Source organism: Rhinoderma darwinii, chromosome 12 (genome assembly GCF_050947455.1).
Source record: "Rhinoderma darwinii isolate aRhiDar2 chromosome 12, aRhiDar2.hap1, whole genome shotgun sequence".
Classification (NCBI taxonomy): domain Eukaryota; kingdom Metazoa; phylum Chordata; class Amphibia; order Anura; family Rhinodermatidae; genus Rhinoderma; species Rhinoderma darwinii.
This window is the reverse complement of record NC_134698.1, coordinates 46,323,137-46,347,413: the sequence shown is the minus strand read 5'-3', so window position 1 is coordinate 46,347,413 and position 24,277 is coordinate 46,323,137. Positions and strand designations below refer to the sequence as shown.

The following is a 24,277-nucleotide window of genomic DNA, read 5'->3' as shown; positions in this document are numbered from 1 at the left end:
AAACGCCTCAAGATAGGGAATGTTGCTTCTTTTTACCGCAAGCGGTTTCCGTGGCAAAAAACGCCGTGTGAACAGGACCTAAGGGTATGTTCACACGCTTAACCGAAAACGTCTGAAAATACGGAACTGTTTTCAAGGGAAAACAGCTCCTGATTTTCAGAAGTTTTTTAAGCCATTTGCGATTTTCGTGGCCGTTTTTGGAGCTGTTTTCAATAGTCAATGAAAAACGGCTCCAAAAACGTCCCAAGAAGTGTCTTACACTTCTTTTTCGCTGACGTTTTTTTACGCGGTCGTTTTTCAAAACGGCCGCATAAAAAAACGGCTCATCGGAACAGAACGCCATTTTTCCCATTGCAATCAATGCGCAGATGTTTGGAGGCCTTCTTGCTTCTTATTTTTCGACGTTTACGGCCCGAAAAACAGCCCGTGTGAACATACCCTCATTCTCCATCTTCCCAGCAGTATACAAGTGAACATTGGCTGTTTTACAACTTTTTCTCTGCTGAGCTACAGAATACTGGCTGCTGCAAACGACGTTGCGTTCTGCTTACAGATAGCACAGCAGAAATATATCCTTTCTAAAGCAATTCCCTTTATTTATTTTAAATAAGTACCAATAGTGTGAGTGTAAAGGATTTTAATAAGAGTCCTGTTGCACAACTTAGAATTGTACACACCTAGAAAATATGGAAAACCAACCACATTCTATTGATGCCGAACACTATGTGTCCTCAGAACATGTGCACAGCTTAGTGGCCATGAACAGCTTTCCTTCCTGCTGACAAACATATATGCTCCTTAGAAAGCACTAGGGAAACAATCAGTCAGTCATCTGATAAGAGTATCTGATTGTCAGTCTTTGGTTCAGCAGTGGGACGTGTTACACCCAGGGCTGGTCACACACACTGCTCTGGAACTCAGCCAAAGAAAGAAAGAAAGCAGCATCAAGTTCTGAGGGAGGGAATATATACAGCAAGGACGGAAGTGCAGAGAGAACTGTATACTGGACTAGAGCTTGAAGACTTGGTCTCAGTCTCCTCATAACCTGGGGCTGCTTTATATTTGTCCATTATCTTTACTTAACTTTTTGAGGAGATAAGTCGTTTGGAGAAAGAGAGAATAAACTAGTAAGTAATTTTCCATTGAGTCATCTTCTGGCATCTGGCTTCTCTCTTCTTTCATGGGGCTCTCTCCTTCTACTGTTGTGCAATACTTTTCATTTCTTTACTGTCCATCTCAGAAACGTCCTATGATAAGCGTTAACAATAGATATCGCCCATTCATCTACTCAAATCTACCACACATACCAAGGGGGAGCTCTGGATTAGATACACTCCACATAGCAGGGGAGAACTTTTAGATTAGATACACCCCACATAGCAGGGGAGAACTTTTAGATTAGATACACCCCACAGCTTCCAGATTATTTAATAATAACATGCACATTTGATTGAAACCTGTGCCCCATTGTTTCCAAGCTGTACGGTTTGTTCAGTGCGTCTGTGGTGCAAACAGTTAGTTTTGCTGGGTTACAGGCTGCGGTTATGGCATGCACATCTTTTACATAAATTTATTTTTTTCCCCTCGATTTGCATCTTTATGTACAAAGCAGTTCATGTAAAGAGGCTCGACTGCACCAAACTTTGTGAGTCTGAGTGACTTTTAACACCACACATGTATGGCATCTCACAACAGCTGTACATGAGCGGATGCACATCATTTAGAACTGCCACAAAGTTCTATAGATTAAGAACAGCTGCAGCAATTATCAACGCCATTCATAGGCGCCCATACATGTGTGCCAGTGGTTACCCACTTGTATTCATTTTTTGATGTTTGTTTTCTTGTATTCAACAACAGGAAAGTTGACATTCATTGTTACCCAATCACCACTGGATCCCTGAGACATGTAAATCAACCCAAATTTGTGCATCTATTATAATATCCAGCAAAAAAATAAAAGATGTAAAACTTTTGGGAGTTAGTTGCTAAACTGCATTAATTAGAAAATGGTGCTGGAATACTGTCTTTAATGACTGTGATTTCAGGGTTGATCGGGTCAAACCCTGATAGATCTGTTGTTCTTGTGGTAACTTCATGCACCTCATATATACACTCAGAGATGCGGATGACTTTGTTTTAGTCCTTTCATGCACATTCCTGGACTCCTCCACAGCTTGACACACCCTGAGAACTCCACAGTCCACGTTACTATTTAAACAGCGGACATACGGATCCTCTTAGTGTGGTTTATAGAAGTTAAACATTTTCTCTGGTTCACAACATAAACATAAAACAGTTGTGAAGGAGAGTTAAACCGGTCTTTCTTAACCCCTCCATATGTGGAGAGATGATCGTGGAATTTCTACTGTGCAGCCTATTATTATCAACAGAACCCAACAATACTACATTGTACTGTTACAATATAGGATAGGAAACGTGAATCTATAAAAAAAAAAACACACAAAAAATAAAAACAAGTACAACTTACTACGTTTAAAAGCCATAAAATACAAAAGGTCTGAATGCCAGGCTGGGTTTATATGAAATGATCACATTATTATGAGGACTGTGAATAATTGTATATTCAGACATCCTTAAATAGGATGCAAGCCATTTTTTTTTGTAAGGCTATGTTCACACAGTATGTGTTAAGACTGAAAAATAAGACTATGATTTCAAGCGAAAACAGCCTCTGAAACGAGGCGTTTTTGGAGCTGATTTTCAAAGCAGTTTTGATTTTTTGCAAGCATTTTTAACCCACTCCCGACATTTGTCGTAACTGTATGTCATGACCAGAAAGGTGTTGCCCAACATGTTGTACAGTTATGACAAGTTAGTGGCGCGGGCTCAGAAGCTGAGCCCATGCTATCAGCCACAGGTTTCACCTGTATATTACAGCTGACACACTGCTGTAATGCAAGGACTGGAGCAAGCTCCAAGCCTTGGAATAAACCACTTACATGTAGTGGTCAGCAGCGACCGCGGCATCTAAGGGGTTTGTAACCGCCGCGACTCGTGGGGGTGCCGAAGGCTGCCTCCTGGTCTGCCAAGTACGGAAGCCTATTAGGCCTCACCAGAGGCAGGGCCTAATAGGCTTCCTGTTAGGCTGGATTCACACGAGCGTGGCGTTTTTGCGCACGCAAAAACGCGGCGTTTTGCCTGCGCAAAAGCCACTTAACAGCTCCATGTGGAAGCAGCATATGATGCGCGGCTGCGTGCTTTTCGCGCAGCCGCCATCATTATGACACTCCATTTGGATGTTTGTAAACAGAAAAGCACGTGGTGCTTTTCTGTTTTCATTCATCCTTTTCACTGCTGTTGCGCGAATCACGCAGTTCGCACGGAAGTGCTTCCGTGCGGCATGCGTGGTTTTCACGCACCCATTGACTTCAATGGGTGCGTGATTCGCGCAAAACGGCCAAAGAACGGACATGTCGTGACTTTTTTTCAGCGGACTCACGCTGAGTAAAAATCACGCACATGTCCGCACGGCCCCATAGACTAATACAGGACGTAATTCCTGTTCGTCTGAATAAAGCCTTAGTGTAAAGCTGACCGCACTAATACATTGCACTACATAGGGATCATAAGATCAGGTTTTCAAGTCCCCTAGTGGGACTAAAACAATAAGTTAAAAATGTTGCACAAAAAGAAAAAAAAGAAAAAATTCAAGTAATAAAATAAAAAAAATGGCCTTTTTCCCTTAAGGCTGGGTTCAAACTAGGTTTTTTGCAGGCGGAAAATCTGCCTCAAAATTCCATTTGGAATTTTGAGGCAGATTTTGCTCTGCTTGCCCGCTGATTTTCGCTGCGTTTTTTGCATGCGGCCATTGAACGCCACGGGCATAAAACTCAGCGAAATACGCTTTCTCTGTCTGCCATTGATGTCAATGGGAGGCCAGAGGCGTAAACGCCCGAAGATAGGGCATGTCCCTTCTTGTTCCCGCGAGCTGTTTTTTAGCGTGTTTTGCGGCGCAAGTACAGAGTACGCACGCCTCAGGGTAAGTAATCGCAAACTCTGCATCCAGTTGCCGGATCTGCGAATTAGCCAGAGAAGGGATGTACATGCCCAGCAACACATAGGGAACATTATTAATATAAGTATAGACAAAAACATAACAACCTACTGGGTTAGACATCACCCTGGTGGCTTCTCATCTAACAGTTCTGTGGACCAAAATAGAGACTTCACAGGAATAGTACGTATGAAACGAGTGTCAAGATCACTGGACCCAGGGTTTAGTCAGTCTAGAGACAGAATCATGAGTTAAATGGGTCTCCTGTAAACCTAATATATGTGGATTAAATTTCCTAACATGCGAGAAGATCGCTATGCATTTACTAGGGTCCTCCAGACCACGGACATTCCACTGCATAATCCGCAAATCAGCCATGGTATATATTAAGACAACGAACTGGAAATATGGCAGCCCAATAAAATTGATGACAGGGACTCCCACCCAACTCTAGACACAACCACAGTGAGCCAGGCTCCATATTAAAGAGGCTCTGTCACCAGATTTTGCAACCCCTATCTGCTATTGCAGCAGATAGGCGCTGCAATGTAGATTACAGTAACGTTTTTATTTTAAAAAAACAAGCATTTTTGGCCAAGTTATGACCATTTTTGTAGTTATGCAAATGAGGTTTGCAAAAGTCCAAGTGGGTGTGTTTAAAAGTAAAAGTCCAAGTGGGTGTGTATTATGTGCGTACATCGGGGCGTTTTTAATACTTTTACTAGCTGGGCGCTCTGATGAGAAGTAACATCCTCTTCTCTTCAGAACGCCCAGCTTGTGACAGTGCAGATCTGTGACGTCACTCACAGGTCCTGCATCGTGACGGCCACATCGGCACCAGAGGCTACAGTTGATTCTGCAGCAGCATCAGCGTTTGCAGGTAAGTCGATCTTACCTGCAAACGCTGATGCTGCTGCAGAATCAACTGTAGCCTCTGCTGCCGATGTGGCCGTCACGATGCAGGACCTGTGAGTGACGTCACAGATCTGCACTGTCACAAGCTGGGCGTTCTGAAGAGAAGAGGATGTTACTTCTCATCAGAGCGCCCAGCTAGTAAAAGTATTAAAAACGCCCCGATGTACGCACATAATACACACCCACTTGGACTTTTACTTTTAAACACACCCACTTGGACTTTTGCAAACCTCATTTGCATAACTACAAAAATGGTCATAACTTGGCCAAAAATGCTCGTTTTTTTAAAATAAAAACGTTACTGTAATCTACATTGCAGCGCCTATCTGCTGCAATAGCAGATAGGGGTTGCAAAATCTGGTGACAGAGCCTCTTTAAACTGCTCTACAAGGCACTGCAACATATTTTGTGACCACGGTGCACGCTCGATCCAAAAGAAATAATATTCAGTATAGAAAGAAAGACTTAAAGAGGCTCTGTCACCAACATTATAAGTGCCCTATCTCCTACATAATGTAATTGGCGCTGTAATGTCGGTAACAGCAGTGTTTTTTATTTAAAAAAACTGTCTATTTTCACCAAGTTATTAGCGATTTTAGCTTTATGCTAATGTCTTTCTTAATGCCCAACTGGGTGTGTTTTTACTTTTGACCAAGTGGGCGTTGTGGAGAGAAGGGTATGACACTGACCAATCTGCGTCATACACTTCTCTCCATTCATTTACTCTGCACATAGTGATCCTGTGTTGTTCACTATGTGCAGTCAAATACACACACATTAACGTTGCTGAAGTGTCTTGACAGTAATTAGACATCACATCTAACCAGGACGTGATGTCTATTCACAATCCCTTCGTAACGTTTGCAGCAAATCGAGATCACGTTGTGCTGTCATTTACAGCGTGATCTCGCAGGATTACGCTTGCTGTGCTGTAAGTCACACACAAACGTTGCCGAAGTGTCGGGATTGTGAATTGACATTCCGTCCTGGCTGGAGGGGATGTCTATTCACTATCAAGACACATCAGTAACGTTAATGTGTGTGTATGTGACCGCACATAGTGAACAATGCAGGATCACTATGTGCTGAATACATGAATGGAGAGAAGTGTATGACGCTGATTGGTCAGCGGCATACACTCCTTTCCATAACGCCCACTTGCTCAAAAGTAAAAACACGCCCAAGTTGGGCATTAAGAAAGTAATTAGCATAAAGCTAAAATCGCTCATAACTTGGTGAAAATAGATTGTTTTTCTAAATAAAAAACACTGCTGTTACCTACATTACAGCGCCAATCTCATTATGTAGGAGATAGGGCACTTATATTGTGGTGACAGAGCCATTTTAAGTATGTAATAATGTAACACAACAATAGGAACAAATGTTTTACGAATGTTATAAAAATTTAGATGGCTCAATACTCGGGGTGCCTGTGCTGATGACCATTGGATAGAACAGGTATCATAATAAAAGGGGAGGAACAAATTCAACCCCATAGTGAACATATATGACAACTATCTATGAAAGGACCCCACTGCTTAGTCAAATAAAAAGTGTGACCGGGCTAAAGGAGGTAACCATAGAACTAAGGTTAACAGAATAGAAAGGAGTGCAAGGCACTGAGTGCTAAGTACGTTTTAGCAGGGTAAAATACCACTATAAAGTACCATATTAAAGAGATCTACAATATAATACAAAGATACTTAGCGGAAATGTCCAGAGTCTCTCTTGTATACTTCATAATAACGCAATTGTCCAGGATCCAGCAGAAGGAACTCCCACTACATCACCTCACTCCTTCAGACGAACCAAGGATATTTTCCCACCGGGCGATTCGGAGACCGGGACTTTTTAGAAATCTACTCGTCGGCCTCTCTCGGGCCAGTGAAGAACCTCGCTCTGTCCCCGTCCACGACACGCAGCCTAGCAGGATATACCATAGAATAGACTATTTTGAGATCCCATAGATGCTTCATCCTTCCGAATCAACTTACTTGCAAGCAGAGGTCTCAGGAAAGTCCCCGAAACAGGTGCCCACTCGACAGCATAGACAGTGGAGAAAGGTCTGGAAATTGGTCACTAAACCATTTCTCCAGGAACTCAACAGGAGTTCGAGCCCTCAGTGCACTCTGGCATACCTATTATGCGCATGTTGTTTCTACAGGCCCGGTTCTCAAGATCATCACACTTTTGCTGCCAGAGATACACTTTACACTCCAAAGCGGACATGAATTTTAGACTAGGAGTGACCAGATCCTCTAATGATGATATGCATTTCCGTCTCATGCACCCGATTCCTTAGATTGTGTAAATTCTGGCGCAGCAGACCCAAGTCCACTTTTCCTCATCTATTTTACCATTCAGAGAGGTAGTACTCATCGTGATGGATGTCAGAAGCTGATGAGAGACTTGTTGCAGCACGAGATCAGTGTCCGGGGCCGCTGCACAGAAGGCCACTGAGCTCTGGCCTCGAGCTTGCACCATAGTAGTTCCAGAGGCAGATCCCTGCTGTTGATCAGAGCAAGCAAAGCCTTTCAGCTTCTCTGCCGTGGCTGAGGATTTACTAGGGCTCATTTTGGGCTTCCTCTTTTTCCCAAACCTTATAACAACCCGGTAAGGAATGATGATGGTTGAGTGATATGCAGGATGGAGAAGTTAATAGGGTTCAAGCAGGAGTTTACATTATGGGCCTTCCACCATATCAAACACCAAACACATCCCCTTCATATCCCACAGTTTATATGGATAACCCCAGAGCAACAGAGAGGGTACCTGTATAAGTCTGTAGACAGTAATCCAAATAGACTTCAGATGCAGAGGCACAGTAGCAAGGTGAAAAGTCCAGCTCTGCACAAGGCCTTATTAACACGAACGTGTGCGTTTTGCGCGCGTTGCAGTTCTGTTTGTCATCAGTGTTTGTTGCGTGTCTGCGTTATTTTTGCGCGTATGGCATCCTTATGTCATGTAGTTTTGACGTATGCAAAATGAAATGAAGGAGGTGGTTTTCTTTTTCTCATCATTTCTTGAGCAACTGTTACGCGAATCACGCACAGCACACAGATGTGCGTCCGTGTGCTGTCCGTGATCTTCACGCAACCATTGACTTCAATGGGTGCGTGATGCGCAAAAAATGCTCACCTTGAGGATATGCAGTGAGTTTCACGCAGCGGACACACGCTGCGTGAAAAACACTGAATGGCTCCAATGACTTGCATAGGTCCGGGTGACGTGCGTTATTTTCACGCGCATAACAGGGACATGAAATACGCTCATGTGAATTAGACCCTTACAGTCAGATGTTGAAAACTACTACTAATCACAGATGAGTGTCTGTTACAATGTATCAGCGTATGCAATCCTCTGTCAGCAGGACAAATCCCTTGCCCTGGACTGTAGACTGATAGCATTAAAGAGGTTTTTCCGCTGCGTGAAAAACACGGACTGTCTGAATGGCCCCAGTGACTTTACATAGGTCCGTGCGACGTGCGTGATTTTCACGCGTGTATCACGGATGCCAAATACGCTCGTGTAAATAAGGCCTAAGATGAAGAATAATCCAAGCAGGTAATCCAAAAAGACAGGCACAGCAATTTGAGGATAATAGAAGAGTCTCTGATGGTCAGTAGCAAGGCCCACGTCAGGGAATATACTGGCAGTTTAGAAGGATGAGTCTCCAAGGGCCTGCAGCACCTTCCTAGGAAGGGAGAGTACCCCAGTCCGTGACCTCCAGCTGGAACTAGGTCTCACTTACACAAGAGTCCACTCTGGTGACAGGACACCCAGGGTGAGTTCAAGGGGCCACAGGTGGGTATTGGAGCCCCTGTAGAGACAAATCAGAGGCAAGAAGCTGAGGAACAGAGCCACAGCTGTTCGCAGCACCGGTCAGCTGTAAAACCGGCTGAGGAACACGGACTAGGCTGCAAATGCCAAATCGCTAAGATCGGGTCAATACGCCTCTTAGAATGTGCAGGAGGGTCACCTGGGGACTCATAGCAGGGTTTGGAAACTGAAGGGGCTGTATAGCAGGAGGATGGTGGCAGAAGTATGGCGGCCGGTAGTGTGATTTATGGGGGTTTCTAATATATAGGCCCCTCAGAGCCACTTCAGAACTGAACTGGTCCCTAAAAAATAGGCTTCTGAAATTTTCTTGAAAATGTGAGAAATTGCTGCTCAACTTCTAATGTCCTAAAAGAATAAACGGATGTTCAAAAAAATATGCAAACATAAAATAGACATACGGTAAATGTTAATGGGGTTGCGCCATAAAACGCATGTATCCCCTATCCACAGGATAGGGGATACATGTGTGATCTCTGGGGGTCTGACCGCTGGGACCCCAGCGATAAGGAGAACGGGGGACCGAAAGTCAGTCAGAGCGCTACATGAGAGGCTTGGACTTCCAAGTTCTGTGTCTGGCTTATCTGTTTGGCAGCTTCATAGAAGTTAATCGGATTCTTCTGCGCATGTGTGACTGGCTCTCCATTAATTTCTATAGAGCTCCTGAACTCATAAGCTGGACACAGAACTCGGAAGTCCTAGCCTCTGATATAGCGCTCTGGGTGACTTTTGGTCCCCCGTTCTCCTTATCACTGGGACCCCCAGTGATCAGACCACCAGTGATTATACATGTCCTGCGGATAGGCGATACATGTACTGTATTTTAAGTAACTATTTCATTTGGTATTACTATCTGTCTTACAAGAAGATATATTAACATTTAGACAAATATAAATTTTTTAACATTTTCTCTACATTTTGGTGTTTTTCACAAATAAACACTGAATGTTTAGACCAAATTTTACCTCTAACGTAAAATAAAATGTGTCACTAGAAAACAATCATAATCGCTTGGAAAGCATTCCAAAGTTATTACCACATAAAGTGAGACAAGTCAGATTTGAAAAATGAGGCTCTCTCAAAATTGCCTGCAGCGAGAAGGGATTCAGGTGTATTTTGATTTGTCAATGGGAAAATCAGCTTGCTAAACGCTTCAGGAAGTGTTATGTCACTTCCTTTTTACAAGGTGTTTTTTAATTCAGCAGCCTAAAAATACACCTCGTATGAACTACACACTGTATTTTCCATTGAAATAAATGGGAAGCTGTTTGCAGATGTATTTCAAGTGTATTTTGGAGAGTAAGGCTGGGTTCACACGAGCACATTAACGTCCGTAAAGGACGGACGTATTTTGGCCGGAAGTCCCGGACCGAACTCAGTGCAGGGAGCCGGGCTCCTAGCATCATAGTTATGTACGATGCTAGGAGTCCCTGCCTCTCTGCAGGACAACTGTCCCATACTGTAATCATGTTTTCAGTACGGGACAGTAGTTCCACGGAGAGGCAGGGACTCCTAGCATCGTACATAACTATGATGCTAGGAGCCCGGCTCCCTGCACTGAGTTCGGTCCGGGACTTCCGGCCGAAATACGTCCGTCCATTACGGACGTTAATGTGCTCGTGTGAACCCAGCCTAATACAAGCGTCTTATGCTTCAAAATAAACCTGAATATATGCCGTGTGAACACGGCCTAATATTGATTGCTGTCCTACATTAGAAGGCCAGTCATTACTTTGCTGAAGACAGGAAGAGACAGTCATCAGTCACCACCAATAGACTAACTACCAGAGTAGCAGACATAGCACCTGTTTTGGCGTTCAGCAGCTGAAGGTCCCACTCTCACTGGTACAGTATTCTAAGGCTGTGTGCACATTCTATCTAATTAGATGTCTAGAATGAATGATTCCGCTCTATGGCAAAATAATTTATGCCATTCAAAGGTGTTTTTAATCCCCCCAACTGGGGTTTAAAATGAAATGGTTGAACTTGATGGACTTACATCCTTGTAACCGAAGGTTAAATCATACATTTCTATGCATGAGCCATATATTTAGCAGTATATTTGGCACTAAATACATGCACAGATACGTATTATTGCCATGTGCATGAGTCCCTGGAGGTGAGGGGTAGTTAGGGACAGGGGCGTAACTAGGAAAGACTGGGCCCCATAGCAAACTCTTGACCATGCCCCCCCCCGGGTGCCACAAGCAGCCCCCCTTATAAATAATACCCCCTGTAGAATGTGCCATACAGCCCTGCCTATAGACTGTCACACCCTATTTGTAGATAGTGCCATACAGCCCCCTGTAGATATTGCCATAAAGCCCCCAGTGTATATAGCGCTATACAGCTCCCACTGTATATAGTGCCACACAGTAGTAGAAAGTGCAGCACAGCCACCCCCTTAGTAGAAAGTGACACACACAGACCCCTATAGATTGCGCCACACTCACCCCCTGTAGATAGAGCCACAGCCCTCCCCCTTGTAAATAGTGCCATACAATTCCCCCATGTGTATATTGCCACACAGCTCCCCTTTGTGTGTAGTGATACAGCTCCCGCTTGTGCATAGTGCCACACAGCTCCCCCTTGCGTATAGTGCCACACAGCTCCCCCTTGCGTATAGTGCCACACAGCTCCCCCTTGCGTATAGTGCCACACAGCCCCCCCCTTATGTATAGTGCCACAAGGCAATGGCGCATCCGAGAAAGTTGCATCAGTCAGGGAGATGTCACTCAAACATGGTAAGGTGGGTTTGGAGGCAGGACTATGTGACTCTTCAGGATAGCGGCACCGCCCCATGACCCTCTAATGAGTAATTAGCATATAGTGTGCGTCGTTTTAAGAGTGGATTTCAAGAATTTAGCTGCATCTGAAAAAAACATACAAGGGAATGTTTGGAAATATTGTCAGGTCATGTATTACAGCATGGTGGCCGTTCAAGGGGTTAAAACTACCTGACAGATTCCCATTAAATATTCAATGAATTTAGAACAATTCCATCTACCCTGCAATTTTGTTATTATAAATATATCCTATATAAACTACAGATCCAGAACCAAGCTCTGACATATATATAGTACCACAACCAAGCTCCGTATATAAATACAGTACCACAACCAAGATCAGAACTTAAATACAGCACTAGAACCAAGCTAAGTACATATAGGCAGCACCAGAGCAAAGCTCAGTACATAAATACAGCACTAGAACAAGCTCAGTACATAAACACAGCACTAGAACCAAGCTCAGTACATAAATACAGTACCAGAACCAACCTCCGTACATAAATACAGCACCAAAACCAACCTCAGTACATAAATACAGCACTAGAACCAAGCTCAGTACATATATACAGCACCAGAACAAACCTCAGTACATAAATACATCCCCAGAACCAAGCTCAGTAAATATATACACAGAACCAAAACCAGTCTCATACGTATATACAGCACCAGAACCAAGCTCAGTACTTACATACAGCATCAGAACCAAGATCAGTACATATATACACCACCAGGACAAATACAGCTCAATTTAGTGCAACCCCTGCCGTATAGGTTTGTACGGCGTAAAACTACAGCTCCCAGCATGGCCCGAACAATGGTGAGTATATGCTGAGAGATGCTGTTTCACAAAAAAAAAATCAGATCATAATCATCTCGCTGCAGATCAAACAGCAACTACAGTGCTGATTAGAGGCAGAATAAACATTTACATTAAGTGACTCACCGGTGACGTCTCCGATTCTATTTCTTTTCCTCTCCCTCCAGTCTAAACATCTATGATGGATTTCTACCGGCCATGACCCATTTCTGCTCAGATGTCTTCAGCTTCTCACTTTTAAAACATTTCTGCACAAAGTTACAATTCTCAACACCTCTTGCACCTCTAACTATAATCGCACCATACACTGTGTCCCTGATTATAATAGTACCATACACTGTCACACACTCACACACACATACACACACACACACCGTGCCCCCTGTAGATAGTGCCCCCATAGCCACCGTGCTGCCCTACATATAACTTCCCCTATAAGTAGTGCTCCATGTATAGCCCACCTCTGTAGACAGTGCCCTACATATAGCCACCCTGTTGCTAGTACCCCACAGGTAACCCACCCCTGTATATAGTGTCCCACATATAGCCTACCTCTATAGAAAGTGCCCTAAAAAATAACTCCCCTATAGATAGTGCTTTACATATAGCTCACCCCTGTATAGTGTCTCACATATAGCTCCCCCTGTATATAGTGCCCCACATATAGACCACCTTGTAGATAGTGCCTCACATATAGACCCCCCCCTGTAGATAGTGGCCCACATATAGACCCCCCCTGTATATAGTGGCCCAAATCCCCACATACAGACCACCCCTGTAGCTAGTGCCCCACATCCCCATGTATAGACCCCCCTGTATATAGTGGCCCACATATAGACGACCCCCCCTGTAGATAGAGCCCCCACTATAGATAATGCCATTAACAGTTTTGTGAGAGAAAAAAACAAAAAAACTTTACATACTCACATGATCCCGTTCCTGTTCGCTGGCGATGCAGATCTTCTCTCTTCTGAGCAGGTCTGCAGGAACTGAATGAGCGTCGTCCAATGACAGTGATTGGCGGGGCAGAATGACTTGCCCCATCAATCAGGGCCTTTCAAGCATGGAAGCGGCGCGATGACGTCATCGCGCCTCTAGCCAATCAGCATCATTGTAAGCAGCTGAATGATTGGGCATGCCCGGCCATTCAGCGCTAGTGCATGTATTTGGCTGTCGCTAGCACCGGGGCCCCCTCCGGTGCTAGCGACGCCTACAGGCATGGGAGGGCCTGTGTCACCCGGCCCATACTTGTTGGAGGCACGGCGGCGCGGGCCCCATGGTAGCGGCGCTACTGCTGTAGCAGCGATAACGGCTGCTAGCGGCGCCACCGGGCATATGGGGGGGCGTGTCGGCTGGATGAGATTTGACATCATATGTCCTTGGGGAGCTACACTGGGGGATTCACTTGTTGAGAAGGATCTGGGTGTACTTGTAAATCATAAACTAAATAACAGCATGCAGTGTCAATCAGCTGCTTCAAAGGCCATCAGGATATTGTCATGTATTAGAAGAGGCATGGACTCGCGGGACAGGGATGTAATATTGCCACTTTACAAAGCATTAGTGAGGCCTCATCTAGAATATGCAGTTCAGTTCTGGGCTCCAGTTCATAGAAAGGATGCCCTGGAGTTGGAAAAAATACAAAGAAGAGCAATGAAGCTAATAAGGGGCATGGAGAATCTAAGTTATGAGGAAAGATTAGAAGAATTAAACCTATTTAGCCTTGAAAAAAGACGACTAAGGGGGGACATGATTAATTTATATAAATATACACATACAAAAAATATGGTGAAATCCTGTTCCATGTAAAACCCCCTCAAAAAACAAGGGGGCACTCCCTCCGTCTGGAAAAAAAAAAGGTTCAATCTGCAGAGGCGACAAGCCTGCTTTACTGTGAGAACTGTGAATCTATGGAATAGTCTACCGCAGGAGCTGGTAACAACAGGGACAGTAGATGGCTTTAAAAAAGGCTTAGATAATTTCCTAGAACAAAAAAATATTCGCTCCTATGTGTAGAGAATTTTTACCTTCCCTTTTCCCGTCCCTTGGTTGAACTTGATGGACATGTGTCTTTTTTCAGCCGTACTAACTATGTAACTATGTAACTTTGCTGCTACTGTAAGCACTGTAGAATTTCTGTGCGGAAAATGTGGTAGGAATTTTAGGCAGTGTATACATAGTTGCCAACATTTACATTTTTTTTCCAGGGACACTTAGGGTGTGGCTTCTTCGGCGGGTGTGTCATATGGGACTTGTCTTATCTGGGGGGTTTGGCGAATGGTGTGTGGCTTTCTTCCCAGAATTTCTGCATACAAATAAACAAACAAAAATTTCTGTACTAGTTTGGCTGACAACTACTATGGTGGCCAGCACATTATCCGGTTGTATACAGGCAGGTGATGTTTCACTTTATCACTAGGACTAGGCGGTATGAGCTGACCACTACTGGTAGCGTAAAAACCAGAATAGATAGTGCCACACTCAGTGCCCTGGTGCCCCACTAGACAGTGGCACACACTGCTTCCTGTAGTTAATGCCACACGACCCCCCTGTAGTTAGTGCCACAGTGCCCTCTGTAGATGGTACCACAGTGTCCTCTGTAAATAGTGCCACACACCCCATCTGTAGATAATGCCACAGTACCCTCTGTAGATAATTCCACAGTGGCCCCTCTAGATAGTGGCACACACACACCCTCCAGATAGTGCCACACCTTTAGGAGCAGGGATTCTGCTCCTGAAGGTAGCCCTTGATGTCACTATCCATATATGGATAGATAATTATTTTTTTTTGATCCACAGCAGTAAATCTGCAAGCAAATCTACTACCCTCTACTCCTGTTGTAGAACATTTTCCCCTGTAGTTAGAACAATGCCCTCATTACATCACATTCTTTCCTTTTACACCAAATAGCTAATTTTAAGTCTCCACTCCTAAGAATTGGCATCAAGAAAAATGGGACAGTAAGACAATATAAGACAAGAGGGGTAAGTAGTACCCAAGCTCCGACTGATCCACGGGAGCTGGTGAATTCCCCTGATAGGTCCTTGAACCAGGAGTCCCACACAAACGACGCATGGCACAGTGCACTCGCTGCACTAGATACACAATATGGACAAAAATATTGGCACACTTACACATTATACTTACAAGAGCTTTTTTGACATTCCATTCATAAAACAGCTTCCACTCTTCTGCGAAGACTTTCTACAAGATTTTGGAGTGAGTCTGAATTTTTGCCTATTTCTGTTGGACAAGATGGCCTGGCTCACAATCTCCGTTCTAGTTCATCCCAAAGGTGTTCAATGGGGTTGAGGTCAGCGCTCTGTGTGGGCCAGTGAAGCTCTTTATGGACCTTGCTTTTTGCACAGTTATGCTAGAACAGATAAAGGTCTTCCTCAAACTGTTCCCAAAGAGTTGGAAGCATACAAAGTCCAAAATATCTTGGAATGCAGAAGCATTAATATTTTCTTTCACTGGAACTAAGGGACATAGACCAACCCATGAAAAACAACCCCATATCATTATCCCTCCTCCACCAAACTTTACTGTTAGCACAACTCAGTCAAGCATACGCCAAACCTAGACTCGTCCATCAGACTGCCAGATAGAGAAGGGTGTCTCGTCACTCCACAGTCCAGTGGCAGCGTGCTTAACACCACTCAATGTGACGCTTGGCATTGTGCTTGGTGATGTAAGCCTTGCATGCAGCTGCTCAGCCATGGAAACCCATGGCGCTCAGTTTTATGCGGCCGTTAATGCCAGTGATGGGTTGGAACTCTGCAGTTAATCTGTATGTTTATGTAGTGCGGAAGGAAACCGCAGTACCTACAGCAAACTCCCACCAGCAAGGAGAGTACATACTGTACCTAATCCAGGCAGATTCCAAGCAGAGTGTTGGTGACTTTTATGCACTACGTGCCTCAGCACTCGGCAACCCCACTCTAAGACCTCCTACACACGACTGTAGCCATGTGCACGGCCGTGATTTCCGGGTCGGCCGGCCACGGAGTGACAGCCGTGAGCCACCCGCAAATCGTGGGCCTTGCACATGGCCGCGGCCATTATTTTCAATGAGCCCGGACTGCAGAACACGGCCGTAATAAGGCTTGCCCGTTCTTTCTGCAGTCCGGGCCATGCACGGACCGTGAAAACCACGGTCGTGTGCATGGCCCCATAGGAATGAATGGGGCCACAATTCTCCCGTGGATTTTTTGGGGAATTGCGGCCGCAAAAGTACGTTCGTGTGCATGGGACCTTACTTTCCGTGGTCTGTCCCTTAGTGGCTGAGTTGCTGAGATTCCTAAACGCTTCCACTTTGCAATATTATCACTCACAGCTGATTGTGTAATATTTATGGAGGAAGAAATTTCACAAACTGACTTATTGCAATGGTGGCATCCTATTACAGTACTACGACACATTATTTTACAACTGTTTGTAAAGGCAGACTGCATGGCTAGGTGCCTGATTTTATACACCTGTGGAAATAGGACTGAATTAAACAGCTGAATTCAATGATTAAATGGTGTGTCCCAAAACTTTTGTCCATATAGTGCACATCTATGCAGCGCACCGCAATTTAGCCAGCATTTCCGTCCATGTAACAAACTGGGTCGTTTATTAAATGACCCAGTTTATTAAAATACAGATGCATTGTGCTGAGACAACATAGAGGCGTAGCGGCAAGCCGGCCAATATCCTCCCTCTCTAGGCCCGCCCCCCCAGCAATAATTTTGGAGCTTCTTGCTGCTGTGTTAGCACTTGTGGCCCAGTCACCAGTCTAATAAAAAGTCCTTCCACCTTTTGTTCCTCCTTCCCCTAACAGAGCCCTTTACACCTTTTGTCTTCTATGTCCCTTACCCCACCCCCTTTACAGAGCCCCTGGCACCTTCTGATGACCCCCTGTTCCTCCACAGAGCCTCTGCTGTCTGCTTTTGACCCCCCTTTCTCAAACAGGGCTCCTATCTAGTTCTGTATATCCTCTCTCTGCCCTCTCACAGAGACCCTGCGACTATTTTCTTCCTACCCCACACAAAGGCATGCTACATTGAGTCCAAACCCCTTTCACAGAACCCCTGCAAACTTGTGTCCACATAAACGCCTTGCCAAGCCCCCAGGGGAATGGGGCCGGGCTTAGATTATTTTCAAACTCCCAGCTGTAGATCTTGTTGGTCTTAATAATAAAATCATCAAAAAACAACAAAACTATGTTCAAAATAACTGTCCTGATCAAAACAAATATAGAGAAATTATCTGCATGGATTAGGTACAGTATGTTCTCTCCTTGCTGGTGAGAGTTTGCTGTAGTTACTGTGGTTTCCTTCCACACTACATAAACATATTAACTGACATCTATGATATTGGCCCCACACACACACACACACACACACACACACACACACACACACACACACACACACACACGTGTGTGTGTTTTGTAGAGAGTGCATCTGGACTTTTAAGTGTTGTATTTTACAAAGAAGCAAATTTTTGTTATGTCATTGAAGAAGTCCTTTTTTTTTTTCAACCTGCATTGAACTTCCTTCCCTGTTCCCTGGTAACCTTATCATGCGTTTGCTCCCCAAGGTCACAAAAACCTTAAAGGCCTAAAGCTACAAACGTAACCTATCCTGCCACTTTACTATCACTGATCACTAGGCTTTGAGACTGACAACTACATATGAATAAACGAGACCTATAATACCACCGAACAAAAATCCAGAACTGTGACCACACTTTGAATGCACTGCTAACCACCAGTGACTGAAAGCTTTTTATATCACTGACCACCAATGAATGAATGCTAATAAGTGGACGCTAAGCTAAACATCACTAACCAGAAACTGAATTTATATTAGACCGCTGAAAAATACATTTAAACTAACTATATGTTATAGGGGTTTTCCCTTGAGAGACATTTATGACATATCCACAGGATGTGTCAGAAGTCCACCGTCCAGCAGCACCAGCCTAGAAGTATGAGTGGGTGCACGCCTTGGGAACCCGATCACAGTTCCATAACCTCCAATAAATATCCAATGATCAACAGGATGTGTCATAAATGTCAGATAGATGTAGGTCCCACCGCTGGGACGCGCACCTATCTCTAGAACGGGGCCCCCTAAACCCTGTTCTACCTTTGTCTGCTCTCACTGCCTCCCGGCCGGTCAGGGGTTGCGAAAGCCGCGTAGCTCGCTGAGCTACGCTGTTTCTGTAACTCCCATATTAGTGAATGGCAGCTATGGAAGCAGCGTAGCATGCGAGCTACGCTGTATCCGTAACTACCATTCAATTCTATGGGACTTATGGAAACAGCGTAGTTCAGTGAGCTATGCTGTTTTCGTAACTCACGACTATATAACCTTCTTCATGGTCGGAATTCACCTGGTTCAGCCGCAACACAGAGCGGCAGAACAGGGTTTATGGGGCCCCGTTCTGGAGATAGGTGCGGGTCCCAGAGGTGGGACCCGCATCTATCTGACATTTATGACATCCTGTGGATGTGTCATAAATGTCTCTCATGGGAAAACCCCTTTAAGGGTACAAAAGACAACACTGCAGTAGACTCTTCATCTGAATTAGAATAATTCACATGGTATTATATGAGGGCATTCTTTGTAGCAATGCAAAATCGGTACTATTGCATGACGCTGTTATATACGCACTACTGTTATGTGGGCTCTTCTTTGACTATAGGCAACATCATCACTGAAGCGCAGTGTAACTGTAGCACCAAGCAATTTGTAGAGACTTAACCTTACAGTGTATGTTCACACTGGAGCCGATTTTCTGCAATTAAATTTCATTGGGGAAAATCCTCAGCATAATAAAGTAGAAGCTTAAATGGATGAGATTTGAACAAATCTCATCCACACGCTGCAGAAAAAATCCACTGATAAAACGTCCAAAACACCTGTGGTGTGTTTTTTTTAAATCCGCAGCATGTTAGTTGATCCTGCAGAATCATTTCAATATATGGGGAAATAAAAGGCATTTGAAAATATAAATTTGAGGGTACAGCTCTAGCCTTTGTAAATTACAAAGAGCTTAATAAAATCTGAAAGGCAGATGGGGAAGAATAGCAAGACAAATTCCAAAAAAACTCAAGTATATAAATGCAAAAAAGCCAAGGTCTGAACATGTAGGACACCTAGATAGTGGTAATGGGGAGTTGTTCACAGGGGATCAAGAGAAGGCAGAGTTACTAAATGGGTTCTTTATCTCTGTATAAACAACAGAAGAAAGAGGAGCTGATGTAGCCGGTGCCAATGCTGTTAATACATCAATTTATATACTGAATTGGCTGAATGTGCCACGTAGGGTTCGTGGACCCACTGGGCCGTACTTCCTTGGCGGTATGGCAGCTGGTCAACAGGGCGCAGGTCAGAGTCTATAGTTTTATATAGGGTACCTGTGGCAGCTCGGACAGTAGCAAGGGACCAGAACAAGAGAGAAACCTCTTAATGAGGGTAGGAGCGCTGAGATTCTCCTTTGGCTCCCAGGACCTCTCTTCTGGACCAAACCCCTTCCAATCTATTAAATAAAAGGTTCTTCCTCTTACTTTTTTTAATGTCCAAGATCTCCTTAACCTCGAAGGTGTCTGAAGGGCCACTGGAGGCAACCGCAGGGCTTGGAGTCTTGGTAAAGCGGTTCAGAACCACTGGCTTCAGGAGAGAAACATGGAAGGAGTTGGGGATCTTGAGGGTAGGAGGCAGTCGAAGCTTGTAGGTGACAGGGTTGATCTTCTGCAGAATCTCGAAGGGACCAAGGAACCTGGGAGCAAATTTGTACGACGGCACGCTCAGTGGAATATTCCTGGAGGACAGCCAGACCTTCGTGCCAGGAAGAAACTGAGGGGGTTCTCTTCTCCTTGTGTCCGCCTTCCACTTCATGCGGTCGACCGCCAGCAGGATGGAGGATCTGCTGCCAGATCTGCAGAAAGTCCCCAAAGACCGTGTCAGCCGCTAGCACCTCGGACGTAACAGGGACCGGGAGAGGAATTTGTGGGTGCTGGCCATAGACAATAATGAACGGTGTCTTCTATGTGGAGATTGTTGTAAGAGAACTCAGCCCACTGAAGCAAATGCACCCAGTCATCAGGCTGTTTGGAGATGAAGTGGCGTAGGTAGGTCTCCAAGATCTGATTGATCCTCTCGACCTGACCATTGGACTGAGGATGGTAGACCGAGGAAAAGTCCAACTTTATACCTAGGAGTCCGCAGATGGCACTCCAGAACTTTGAGGTGAACTGAACTCCCCGATCAGACACAATATGTTGCGGCAAGCCGTGCAGGCGGAAGATGTGTTGGATGAACAGCTCGGACAGCAGAGGAGCAGAAGGAAGACTGGTCAGAGGAACACAGTGGGCCATCTTAGAAAATCGATCAACCACCACCCAGACAGTACTGCAGCAAGCAGGTCTGTAATAAAGTCCATAGCTATATGCTGCCAGGGGGCATTGGGCACAGGCAATAGCTGGAGCAGGCCAGCAGGTCTGGAGTGAGGGACCTTGTTTGCTGCACATACTGAACAGGAAGAAACAATGTCCTTGGGCAGCGTGGTCCACCAGAAATGACGAGCAATCGGATCCCGAGTCTTACGGATCCCCGCGTGAACTGCCAGTCTAGAGGAGTGTCCCCAGCGGAGGATTCATCCACGGTCAGCCAGGCGCACAAAAGTCCGCCCTGGAGGAATGTCCCCAACTTGCAGGGGATTGACAGAGACAATGCAAGACGGATCAATGATGTTCTGTGGAATCTCCATGGTGTCTTCTGTCTCAAAAGACCTGGACAAAGCATCGACACATTCTTGTCGGCCGGGCGATAATGGAGCTCAGACTGGAACCTGGTAAAGAACAGTGACCACCTTGCCTGACGAGGTTTCAGCCGTTGGGCCGTCTGAAGATTGGTAAGGTTCTTATGGTCCGTAAAAATCAGGATGGGATGAGCTGCGCCCTCTAGTAGATGTCTCCACTCCTCCAGAGCCAATTTGATGGCCAGTAACTCCCGTAATCGAGTAGTTGTGTTCTGCGGAAGAGAAGAGCTTAGAAAAATATCCACATACCATTGACTTGCCCTTGGAGCCTCTCTGGAACAGGAGTGCACCAGCACCGACAGAGGATGCGTCCACCTCCAACGAGAACTGTAGAGAGACATCTGGATGATGGAGGATAGAGGCTGACGTGAAGGCACTCTTCAGGCTATTGAATGCGGACTCTGCCTCAGGAGTCCACACTTTGGCGCCCATACTCTTCTTAGTGAGGTTAGAGATAGGAGAAGTCAGTCTGTAAAAATTGGCGAATCCCAGAAAGCGCTGTATGGCCCTCAAGCCTAGAGGGCGTGGCCATTCCAGAACAGACTTTACCTTTTTAGGATCCATCTCGAGACCTCGATTCGAGACGATATAGCCCAGGAAGGGTAGAGCATCTTTTTCAAACACGCACTTTTCCAACTTGCTGTACAGACGATTCTCCCTTAACCGCAGCAAAACTTGACGGACATGTGTCTGATGAGTCACAGGATCTGGAGAAAAAAATCAAGATGATATCAAGGTAGACTACTTCAAAACATAGAGGAGGTCACGGAAAATGTCATTAACAAACTCCTGGAAGACCGTGGGAGCATTACACAGGCCGAAGGGCATTACTAGATACTCATAGTGTCCATCATGGATGTTAAATGCAGTTGCAGTCTTCCATTCATAACCCTGGCGAATCCGGACTAGGTTGTAAGCCCCACGCAGGTCTAGTTTGGAAAAAATCTTGGCACCGCGTATACGATCAAACAGTTCGGAGATCAGCGGCAACGGATATTTCTTTTTCACAGTGATCTGGTTGAGACCTCGGTAGTCAATACAAGGACGAAGAGAACCATCCTTCTTTTTGACGAAGAAGAACCCGGCTCCTGCCAGGGAGGAAGACTTCCGTATGAAGCCCCTCTCCAAGTTCTCTTTCACATAGGCGGACATGGACAGAGTCTCGGGCAAGGAGAGAGGATATACCCTACCACGGGTAAGGGATGCACCAGGAGTCAGCTCGATAGGGCAGTAATACGCCCGGTGTTGAGGCAATTTCTCCGCCTCCCTCTTGCTGAAGATGTCCAAAAATGCAGCTTAATGACCCGGCAATCCTGCCAATGACCGAGGCAGCAAAGGCTGAGCCGAACGAATCTGCACCAGGCATCGGTTTTGACACCCAGGACCCCACTGGAGAACCTCTCCAGAATTCCAGTCCAGGACTGAGGCATGTAGTCTGAGTCAAGGCAGGCCCAGCAACACAGGGTTAACGGCTTTGGATAGCACATAGAACGACAGGAGTTCGGAGTGAAGAGCTCCCACTTGGAGCCTCAGCGGCTTGGTCACAGCTATAACTGGGTCTGGTAGAGGTAGTCCATTCGCTGATGCAACTGTCAATTGCCTCTCCAGAGGGGTAGTGGGTAATTGAAGAGGATCCACCAGGTCTCTATGGATGAAATTAGCAGCGGATCCAGAGTCCAGATACGCAGAGACCTGATGCATTCTCTCGATGGATACTATGGTCACTAGTATAGACAATTTAGACAGAAGTCCTTTCCTACCCAAGGTTGCCTCTCCTAGCAACCCTAGGCTTTGGGATTTTTGGGGACACAGGCGCACAAGATGGCCACCGAGGCCGCAATATAGACAGAGTCCCGAAGTGCGTCTGCGTTGTCTCTCCTGGGTGGATAGCTTACACTGGTCCATCATCACAGACTCCTTAGGAGGATTGACATCTGAGGACAGCAGGGGTTGCTGCAAAGTAGGGACCAGACTAGGAAGGCCTCCCTCCCGACGAACCTCTTGGAGGCGTTCTCGGATCCGCATATCAATCCAGGCGGACAGAAGGATGAGGTCATCCAGGGTAGATGGCAGGTCTCGAGTGGCAAGTTCGTCCTTAATTTTAGGAGACAGTCCATGCCAGAATGCAGCCACCAGGGTTTCATTGTTCCACAACTGCTCTCTCGCCAGGGTGCGGAAGTGGATAGCGTACTCGCTCACGGAGGTGTCTCCTTGGAGTAGGTTAATCAAGGAAGCTTCTGCAGATGAGACCCGTCCAGACTCCTCAAACACCATGTGAAAAGTCCGGAGGAAGCCCTGGAAGTCACGGGTCTCTGGTCCTTGTCTCTCCCAGATAGGGTTCACCATTGCAAGAGCCTTGCCAGTGAGGAGAGAGATGATGAAAGCGACCCTTGCGCCGTCAGATGAAAATGTCCTAGTATACAGGCTGAAGTGGATCTGGCACTGGTTCAAAAATCCACGACCGGTACCTTCATCTCCATCATAGCAGTCCGGTAGTGGCAAATAAAAACGCGGGTCGACACTGCCAGAAGGTGTAGTCTGAGGATCAATGCTGCCAGGAGGTGTAGTAGGAGGAACGGCAGCTCGTGCCTCCTGCCAACGTGCGAGAATGTTCAAAGCCTGGAGGAGTTGGTCCTGTCGAGACCGAAAGTCTAGCATATCCGTCCGTGTCTTGGATCGACCAGCAGGGTCCATGGCCTGAGCTTACTGTCACATAGGGTTCGTGGACCCACTGGGCCGTACCGCGTTAGCGGTATGGCAGCTGGCCAAAAGGGCGCAGGTCAGAATCTATAGTTTATATAGGGTACCTGTGGCATCTCGGACAGTAGCAAGGCAGGCTTGGCAGGAACTAGGCAGCAGGTAGACGTTAGGCGTGTAGAAGCAGGACAGGCGTGGTATACAGCACAGCACGGCACTAGATCAGGATACAGGAAACACTGGGAGCAGGAAACACTAGGGGACCATTTGCAAGACAGACTAGGAATATAACAACAAAGCTCAGGCGTGGGAGAATGGGGCCAACACCCAAGAGTTCTTAAAGAGCTTAGTTCAGTTATTTCTGTCCACCTGTTCATAATATTCAAA

The 24,277-nt window shown here is 45.6% G+C and overlaps 1 long non-coding RNA gene across 1 annotated transcript in view; it reads left to right on the top strand.

Annotated features, from left to right (window-relative positions):
- Positions 1–765: 765 nt before the first annotated feature.
- The window catches only part of LOC142664481 (uncharacterized), a 40,420-nt gene continuing 16,908 nt past the window's right edge, over positions 766–24,277 (top strand). Inside the window, exon 1 of the long non-coding RNA XR_012851288.1 lies at positions 766–1,127. This is a non-coding gene — a long non-coding RNA (uncharacterized LOC142664481). The remainder of the gene's footprint in view (positions 1,128–24,277) is intronic.